Consider the following 10,406-nt stretch of genomic DNA (forward strand, 5'->3'; position numbering starts at 1 on the left):
ACAGTACATCATCTAGGAGTAAGAAGTTTTGGGTTTAAATTCAAGGTATGATTACCAGTAGTAGCTTTTGATGTAACAAAGTTAAAACTTTTTCCTTTTTCATAGTTGAATTATAATTCCAGGACAGCTTCAAAATAAACTAACTATATAAAAACCAATGTTTTGTAGATGATCGATTTAGTAAAATCAAGATTGAAACAATTTTTTTTTTTTAAGACCAAAAAACTTGGGCATATTTAAAAATTTTTGAGCCTTAGTTTTCTGTTTGGTAAAATTGGAATAATAATACTTCCATGTATAATTGGAGTCCTCGTGTGGCACTGATGTTGTTGTTAAATGCTGTTGAGTAGATTCCAACCCATAGTGACCCTGGATAGGGCTTCTGAGGTGCATTTGGTGAGTTTGAGCCGCCAACCTTGTAGTTCAAACCGACCTTGCAGTCAAGTGCTTCTCCTATAGTTCCACACCAGGACTCCATCTTAATGTATGTAAAATGGATCATGTCAAGAAAGCACTTCATTAATATTTAAGATAATGAGTCATGTGTAGCTGTAAGATTAAAACAGCATGTGTTGTCAGTTGCTATTAAGTCAGTTGTGACTCTTGTTGCCCTCATGTGTGCAGAGTACAACTGCTCCATACAGTTTGCAAGGCTGTGACCTCTCAGGAGCAAATCACCAGGCCTGTCTACCTCCCTGGGTAGATTCAGACTTCTAATCTGTTGGCTAATTGGCAAGCACTTACCCATTTGTGTCATCAAGAGACTTCTAAAATAGTATAAATGCTTAGATTAATTTTAAAACTGTATGAGCTTTTCAGTGAATTAAAATCCTTTGAAAATCCTCCAATTGTTAGATTGTTCACCTTGTAGTGCATTTATTATTTTATTTCACACTGGAGATCTACCTTCATTTAAGGGTAATGAAATCATAGGCTCTATTAAGCAAATAATTGCTTTTCACCAGAGAACATTACATGCTTCTTATCTGTGAGTTTACTGTATCTGCCAATGAGTTTGCTCTTTCATTTAGCTATATTAGAGGGGGCTCCGAAAAGTTTGTGTAAAAATTCTATTATCTTTTGATTTCATTTTTCCATGAATTTTTTGAAATCCCGTCATTTTATATGAAAAAGTATAAAGACCTGTTAACAATAATATTGCTTGCAAGCTATATTTGGAATCCTGGTGTGGCACTGTGAGTTAATGCTTTGGCCTGCAAAGTCAATTTAAACTGCAGTCAATTTGATCAGAGGTTCAAGCTTACCAGTCGCTCTTCAGAAACCCTGTACAGGGTTGACAACACATAACAACAACAAAGGTATTTTTGTAATTGCATATCATACCAGGTCTGCTCCATTATGACATAGCTTTTGTGTAGATTTAAAACATTTTATTAGGTCTTTTGCATTAATATTTTTCTAGGAAGAAGGAAGATATTGAATACATAATAATGAAAAAATACTCACATTGAGTGTATATGCCTCATTTATAAGTCTATTCTGATGCTGGGATACAGTTACCATATTAAAGCATTTGTTTTTTAAGTTCAATATATCTTAATTTAAATGAACTAATTGCTTGATGTGTTTTAAAAAGTTAACTTGATTTCTTTAAAAAATGATTAATTTTGATAATGGAGATAGAACAACATAACTCACTAATATGTGTTAACTCTAGTCAGCTTTCATAAATACGTTTCACAATAAATTGAGGCTCTTAATTTTATATTACTGAAAAGAGTCTAGTATACTTGTTTATCAAATTGTTGATGTTGAAGTATTTTATGTGTATTAAATAAATGATCTGTTACAAAAGCAGTGCTGAGAGCAATTTATAGCAATAAATGTACACATCAAAAAAGAAAGAATCAAGATCAACACATTGACACAACATCTGCAACAATTAGAAAAAGATCAGTGAAGTAAACTTATAGTCACCAGAAAAGAAATAGTGAAGATTAGAACAGAAGTAAATGAGATAGGAAACAGAAAAACTACAGAAAGAACCAGCAAGACAAGAAGCTGTTTTTTTGAAAGGATTAATAAAATCGACACCACGACAAATCTAACAAAAGAAAAAAGGGAGAAGACACAAGAAACATGCATAAGAAACCATATAGGTGACATCACAATAGAACCAATGGAAATAAAAAGGATAATAACAGAGTATGGTGAAGAGTGGTACTCCAACAAATTTGAAAATTTAAAGGAAATTGATACATTTTTAGAAAAACATGACCTACCTAAACTATCACAGTATGATGAAAAACTTGAACAGAAAGAAGAAATTGATCAAGTATCAAAAAACTGCCAACCAAAAAAATCCATGCCCAGATGGATCTAATGGTGAATTTTACCAAACATTCAGAGAAGAGCTGTCACCAATTCTTTTCAAACTATTCCAGAATATAGAAAAGGATGGAAAACTTACTAATAATACATTTTATGAGGCAAATATAATCCTCATCTAAAACCACAGAAGGACATCACTAAAAAACAAAATTTATAGACTAATATTGCTAATTAGGATATTTAATATTGACAAACATCTATGTTTGAACAGAGATACAAACATTTTCAACAAAATCCTAGCCAATAGAATCCAACAGCATATCAAGAAAATGTATATCATGACCAAGTGGGATTCATACAAGGGATGCAAGGATGGTTCATTATTAGAAAAATGATGGAATCTACCATATACATTTAAAAAATGAAAATAACCACGTGATCATATTGATTAATGCAGAAAAGACATTTGACAAAATCCAACATCCATATCTGATAAAAAACACTCAACCAGGTAGGAATTGAATGGAAATTCCTTAACATAATTGCAAGTATATATACAGTACTCAGTTTCAAGGTCAGTGGTTCAAACTTACCAACAGCTCCTTGGAAACCTTTTTCAGGGTTGTTATGAGTTGGAACCGACTCAATGGCACTTAGCAACAACAAATCCAAAATGAATAGCCAACATTACTCTCAATGGAGAGAAACTAAAAGCATTCTATTCACGAAAAGGAGCCAAACAACGTTGCCCTTTATCACCACTCCTATTCAATATTTCTTTGGAAGTCTTAGCCAGAGTTATAAGCCTAGAAAGGGAAATTAAAGGCATTCAAATGGGCAAGGAAGAGATAAAACTCTATTTGCAGATGATATCCTATATATAGAAAATCTCAAAGACCCAGCCAAAAAAAATGAAATTCATTGGAAGATTCAGCAAAGTGGTAGGGAACAAGATCAACATACAAACATTAGTTGACTTCCTCTATACTAACAATAAATAAAGGAGCTCTGATAGCGTAGTGGTTACAAGTCAGGCTGCTAACCTCAAGGTTGGCAGTTCGAAACGACCAGCCGTTCTGTGGGAGAAAGATGAGGCTTTCTGTTCCCGTAAAGATTTACAGCCTCAGAAACCCTGTTCAGGGTCACTATGAGTCGGAATTGACTCCATGGTACTTAACAACAGCAACATACTGATAAAGACAACTCTGAAAAGGAAATTAAGAAAACAGTACCATTTACAATAGCCACTCAAAGTATAGAATATTTAGGAATAAATCTAACAGAGAAACAAAAGACTTATACAAAGAAAGCTACAAAACACTACTACAAGAAACCAAAAGAGATTTTAAAAAATGGAAGAATATACCATGTTCATGGATAGGAAGACTTAATATTGTGAAAATATCAGTTACTGCCCAAAGTAATCTACAGATTTAACACAATCCCAATCCAGATTCCAACAATCCCAATCCAGATTCCAATAACATTCTTTAAAGAGATGGATAAAATGATCATGAACTTTATATGGAAGGGAAAGAGGCTGTGGATAAGGAAAGCACTGCTTAAGAAGAAGAACAAAGTTGTAGGATTCTCACTCCCTGATTTCAGAATTTACTATATGGCCACAGTGGTCAAAACAGCCTGGTATTGGCACAGTGAAAGAAACATAGATCAATGGTACATAATTGAGAATCCAAAAGTAAATCAATCTACATACAGTCAACAGATCTTTTACAAAGTGCCCAAATACATTAAGTGGGGGTAGATAAAGTCTCTTCAATAAATGATGCTGACAAAATTGGAAATTGATTTACAAAAGAATAAAACAAGAATTATATCTCTCACCATATGGATTAAAGACCTAAAAGTAAATCACAGAATTTATAAAGACCATTGATGAAAAAACAGAGACAAACTTAAGGGCTCTATACAAGGCATACATAGACTATCAAACACTGCAAAAAATGCACAAACAATAGAATGCAAAAATAGAAGACTGGGACATAATAAAAATGAGAAACTTAAGTGTATGAAAAGATTTCAGCAAAAGAGTAAAAATGGAGCCCACACACTGAGAAACATATTTTGCAATGACATATCAGACAAGGTACTAATCTCTAAAATTTATAGTAAAGTACAACACCTCTGGAGTCCTGGTGTGGCGCTGTGGGTTAATGCGCCAGACTGCAAAGCCATTAGAACTGCAAGGTCGGCAGTTCAAGCTCACCAGCTGCTCCTCCAAAACCCTATACAGGGTCGCTATGGGTTGGAACTGACTCGATTGCACTTAATAACAACAACAACAACAATGCCTTTAGAAGAAAAAGACAACTCAATTAAAAAATGGGCACAGGACGTAAACAGACACTTCACCAAGGAAGACATTCAGACAACCAACAAACATGAAGAAATGTTCACGATCATTAGCTATTGTTGTTGTTAAGTGGCGTGTCCAGTCAAGATATCATCTCACACCAGTATTAACAGCAAAGTTCAAAAGAAACAGAGGACTACAGATGCTGGGAAGGGTTTGGAGAATCTGAGACCCTCCTACATCGCTGGTAGGTCTATAAAATGGTTCGACTACTCTGGAAAATGGTGTGGCTCTTACATAGAAGGTTGAAAATAGAAAATACCTTATGATTCAGCTATTTCTCTAATTGGTATATAGCCACAAGAAGTATGAGCCAGAACACAAGTAGATCTATGCACACCAGTGTTCACTGCAGCACTATTCATGATAGCAAAAAGGTGGAGATAGCTTAAGTACCCATAAGTGGAAGAATGGATAACCAAACTTTGTTACATAGACAAATTGCAATACTTTGCTACCTTGAAGAATAATGATGAACCTGCAAAACACATCGTAATATGAATGAACCTTGAGGACATTATGCTAAGTGAAATTAGTCACAAAAGGACAAATATTACGTAAAATCATTATTGTAAAAGCTTAAGAAAAGATTTCCGATCTAAAAAAAAAAAAAAATTTGACGATTACCAGGGGTTGGGAGGGATGGGGCCAGTAATTCACAGTGTAAGGAGTAGACACATAATAGCTTGTGTGACTGGGAGGGCAATATACAAGGAGGGGGAGTATGGGGAGATGAACAAGGAAGATAGGGGTAGACATAGGGAGTTATTCATGGGCTAAATGGGATAGAGGTAAATAGTGGTATACATACAATCTTTGAATAACAGGGCTCTGTGATACAGGGATCCAGACAGTTGGGGTGGGTAAAGGAGGGGAAATAATGTTAAGGCGCTTTACTGCCTTGTGGATATTGGTTTCCCCTGCCTTCTATTGTAAAGTAGATATTTAAGTGGGTTAGAAGGGAATATTGGAAAATGTGATTCCGGAAAGCTTGTAAGTCCATTTTCAGCCTATAACTGTTTGGATTAGTTAAAAGGGAAATTAGAACTTCTCCAGGGAAATAGGCTTCTTGTAAGCCTTTGTTGAGTATGGTCCTTTAGGTGGAATCCTGAGCCTCCCACTCAGAATTTTCTGACGTGGGACATTCCACTTGAAAAGACATGCAGACCAATCCAGAAAGGCTAGAGGGCCAGAAGATATTTCTTGAAAGACCAGCCGAAAAAAAAAGCATACTGTTTGGCTGCTAGAAGATCAAGCAAGCTTATTGCCTTGAAGCCATCAAAGCAAGAGAAGAATGCCCATCAGGGTAATCCCATTTCTAAGACTGAAACTCAGAGGGAACACATGAGCAGTCTTGTATGCTTGCTGGTGACTGCCCAGTATACTGTGAGTAGAAGTGGGGGAAATGCAACAATGAAGTCATGCGCTGAATTTGGCCATGTTCTGTAGACACCATTGACCTTGAGATGAGAGAGAGAAGAAGGACTGACTGGTCTGAAGTTTGGGGAGACATGTGAACTCTAGAGCCCATGGACACTAGCTTAGCCACTGGAGGCTAGAGTCGAGAGTGAAGCACCCAGCTTCTGAAAGTGGGGGAAGGCGCCCAAGAACTCCCAGACTGGCAGATAGCACCCTTTTGACATAGCTTGGATGGCTAGCTCACTAGAACTTTACCAGCTGAAAATAAAGAAGTTTGATATAGGGAGTAAGCATAAACTGCTGCAATTTGATTAACTGGACCTTTGCTTATGGATGTAGTTGCTCAAAATTCCAAGGGAAAGAAAGGACTCTTCATACCAAGGGATCAAACTTGCCTTCACAGTACATTGGGTTGATAGGAAAGGGCAACTTAGACACCGGCTATCAAAAATGGGGGGCTATAAAGGCACAAAGTGGCTGGCTTACAAGCTCTCATCAGTGTGCTTAGTTTTAGAATGAGGTGGATAAGGTAGACTCCCCATTAAATAGTTTTCCTGTTTTTTCAGATAGGTCTGGTGAAAGAGCGTGGTGGAAGAAAGGGTAGGATTTTACAATTCAGTTATGTGTAATTGTTATCAAGACTAATTGTGATTGCCACAACTGCAAATCAAAAACATGTAAATTTAAGGGGCAGTAGTTAATTTTCCATTTCAGGAACCGAGAACCCTAGAGCCAGCGAGAGGGGAGAGTATGAGTGGCACGTGGGATCTTAACCAGAAAAGCAGCAACAGCAGAGACAGTGTCAGAGGCAATGGCATAGACAGTGTCCAGGCAATGGCCCCTGGATTCAGGCTGTGTGCCTGTGGGCATGAGCCTGGCTTGCAGAGTGTGCCCTTTGAACATTTAAATGAATATTTATTTTCTGTTTTGTATGTATATGTACAAAAAAAAAAATAAGGGAGTAGAAATAAGTACTGTTGATTGGTGGTACTTGGAGGGGATTGTAATCATAGCAATGAAGTAAATATTATGGTTTATTGAATGTAAAACTGGTAATCTGCCCTGTCAACTTTCACTCAATTCACAATAAAAATTGTAAAAATAAATAAATAAGTCATCTGATTTATTCACAGATTAAAAAAATGTTTAGAAACATGCCTGTATCTTAAATTGAAAACTTATCTTAAAATTGTTCAAGTATTCAATTTATAGAATTTTAATAGAAAATTTCAACCCTGTACATTATGAACATTGATTATTTTTTTTACACATTTTTGTCCATGAGATTTTCTGTTAAAGTTAGATTTCTTCTTACCTTTATAATTATAAAGTTATAAATTATAAATATAGAGTTGAACTTTATAGTTTGTAAGCATACTTAAAGTGATTTGCCAAGCTTGTTAATAATAGAGGGTCGATGGAAGCTGATCTCCACTTGGGAGAGTCATATATATATTTTCCTTAAATACTTCGGTAATCAGAATCAAGCAAAATAGATGAAAATACTTTTGGTTTAAAAAGTAGTGCATTCACCTAACAACAAGCACTTGGGTAGGACAGAGCATGGGCTCCTTTCCAAAGGGTTCATTTACTTAGACTGGGCATTTAAATATCCAGTAACTCAAATGGAAATCACAGGCTAGGGTGTAAAGAAAAGCTGGGTCATCAAATAAGATGCAATTTACATGAACCAAATGACAATATAACGATGTGGGAAAATCCAAGCAGAGAAGAACATTTTGGCAAGGATTCCAGAGTCATATAATCTGAAAAAGATCTACAGTGGACATATGCAAAAAATAACAATGACACTCTAAGACACCCCATAACAAAGATAAACATAGAGATTATGCTGAGTAATTTTAATAAATCCATAACCAAAGGACGAATATTTGTATGAGTCCACTATTATAAAATGTCAATAAAAGGTTTTCACACACACACACACACACACACACACACACACACGAAAGTAGTGCATTAAATAAATACAAGTAATGTAGACAAAAGAATATATATTTTGTTCCACATTTATATATATGCACAACATATGTATGTTAGCAATATATATGAAAAAGGTTCCACATTTGAAACATATTAATCTTTTAAATTTAATTTAATTTTATATCTGTCAATGATTTGTTTTAAAATCTAGAAAAAAGCTCATTTTCACTTTTGAAAATGCTGGCTTTCCATTCATTTTTTTCACTTTGGTGTCTTAATCCTTTAAAAAAAAGTTATACTTTCACAATTTAATTCTTGATTTCAAAGCTGAAATCATAGAACCGTAAAATCTTAAGTTGGTGCCCTTTTAGGTTTCGATCTTCAGTGTTCTCTCTTAGAACTGAAGAGAAAGCTGAGAGTAGCCACTCTTCTTCTGTTGTCCATGCTGATAACATTGTTTATTGAAAATTTGTTGTAGTTGTTGTTAAGTGCCGTCGAGTTGGGTCTGATCCATAGCGACCCTGTATAGGGTTTCCTAGGAGCAGCTGGTGAGCTTGAACCGCCGACCTTGCAGTTCAAACGGTTTTGCAGTCTTGCGCATTAACCCACAGTGCCACACCAGGACTCCTGTTGAAAACTTAGTGTGTTTTAAATATTAATAGCTATTTTACAATGCTAATAATAAAATTCATCCAGACTGGGAGGGAATAAAAATGTGGGCTCTGGGGCCGGATATCAGAGAATGCAGATGGGGCTGTGGAAGTTGAACTAGAGAGAAATGTCAGGTTGTCAGGCAGGGTAGAGAAAGGGAGAAGGAAATGTTTTGACACAGATGACACAGAGCATGACATAATTTGGTAAAACACAAGTAGATCAGCGTTGTGGATCTTGGCTTAGATTGAGAAGTAGAAGAATGGAAAAAAGATGCGGTAGCAGAGGTAGAACGATGCCAAATTCTGAAAGACTTCCCATCCACAATTAGAAATTTGAAAGCGATTCTTAAAGGATAATTTTAGATGCTAAAGGTGGGAGTGACATACTTGGATTTGTTTTAAAGCAGACTTAGTTTGGCATGTGAAGAATGAGTTGAAATGGAGAATACTGACAGAAGGCTATGATACTGTTCTGTGGAAGCATGCATGAGGCATTAAATGAGGCATTAAAAAAGGCTTTGGCAGTGAGAACGGAGAAAATGGGTTAATTTAGTTCTTTTGAGGATATAGTTATAGAACTTGGCAATTAATTGTTTGGGAAGCTGAGAAAGAGCAAGGACCCAAGGGTGATTGCCATTTTTGTAGACTGGGCCCTTGAATGACTGGTGTTGCTGTCAGTTCTCATCTACATCAACTTCATTACCGTCAGTCTAGTGATAATAGCCAGTATCCAGGGGCCATTTTGGTATAGTGAGTTAAACATTGAACTGCTAACCACAAGGTCAGTGGATCAAACTCACCAGCCAGTCCTGGAGAGAGAGATAAGACTCTCTGCTCCTGTAAAGATTTACCGTCTTAGAAACCCTGTAGAGCAATTCCTTGTTTTGTCTGATGATGTTGAGCTTCTCCAGCTTCTCTTCCCATAGATATAGACAAGTTGATTTCTGTGTTTTCCATCTGGTAAGGTCTACATGTATAGTTGCTTTTTATGTTGTTGAAAATTACATCAGAATATTTGCAATGAATAACTCATTGGTCTTGTAAAATTCTTACCATGCTACCACCAGCATCATTTCTATTACCAAGTCCATATTTTCCAACTACTGTTCCCGTCTTCATTAATAACTTTTGCATTCTAGTCACCAGTAATTATGAGTGCATCTTAATTGCTGATGTCATCAATTTTAGACTAAAGAACTTGGTGGTTGTTGTTAGGTGCCATCGAGTTGGTACTGACTCATAGCGACCCTTTGAATAGCAGAATGAAACACTGCCTAGTACTGCACCAGCCTCATAATTGTTGCTGCATTTGAGCCCATCATTGCTTCCACTGTGCCAAGCCATTTCATTGGGGGTTTTCCTGTTTTTCCAACACTCCTCCTGGCAGTATGTCCAAAATATGGGCTTCCAGAGAGTATTCTGGCTGCTGTTTCTTCCAACACTGATTGGTTTGTTCTTTTGGTAGTCCATGGTGCTTTTAATATTCTCCTCCAACACCATAGCTCAAATGTGTCAGTTTTTCTATAGTCTTCCATATTCACTGTCCCAACTTTTGCATGCATATGAGATTATTGCAAATACCATGGCATGAGTTAGGCACACCTCAGTCCTCAAATTGACAGACTTACTTTCAACACTTTAAAAAGGTCTTGTGCAGCAGTTTTGCCAGATGCAGTTGTTGTTGTTGTTGTTAAGTGCCATCGAGTCGGTTCCGACCCATAGCG

The 10,406-nt window shown here is 36.4% G+C and overlaps 1 protein-coding gene across 1 annotated transcript in view; it reads left to right on the forward strand.

The window, feature by feature from the left end:
- Nucleotides 1-10,406, forward strand: part of HACE1 (HECT domain and ankyrin repeat containing E3 ubiquitin protein ligase 1) — a 146,316-nt gene that overhangs the window by 112,058 nt on the left and 23,852 nt on the right. The window lies entirely within an intron of this gene.

Source organism: Chrysochloris asiatica, unplaced genomic scaffold (assembly GCF_000296735.1).
Source record: "Chrysochloris asiatica unplaced genomic scaffold, ChrAsi1.0 scaffold00027, whole genome shotgun sequence".
Taxonomy (NCBI): Eukaryota; Metazoa; Chordata; class Mammalia; order Afrosoricida; family Chrysochloridae; genus Chrysochloris; species Chrysochloris asiatica.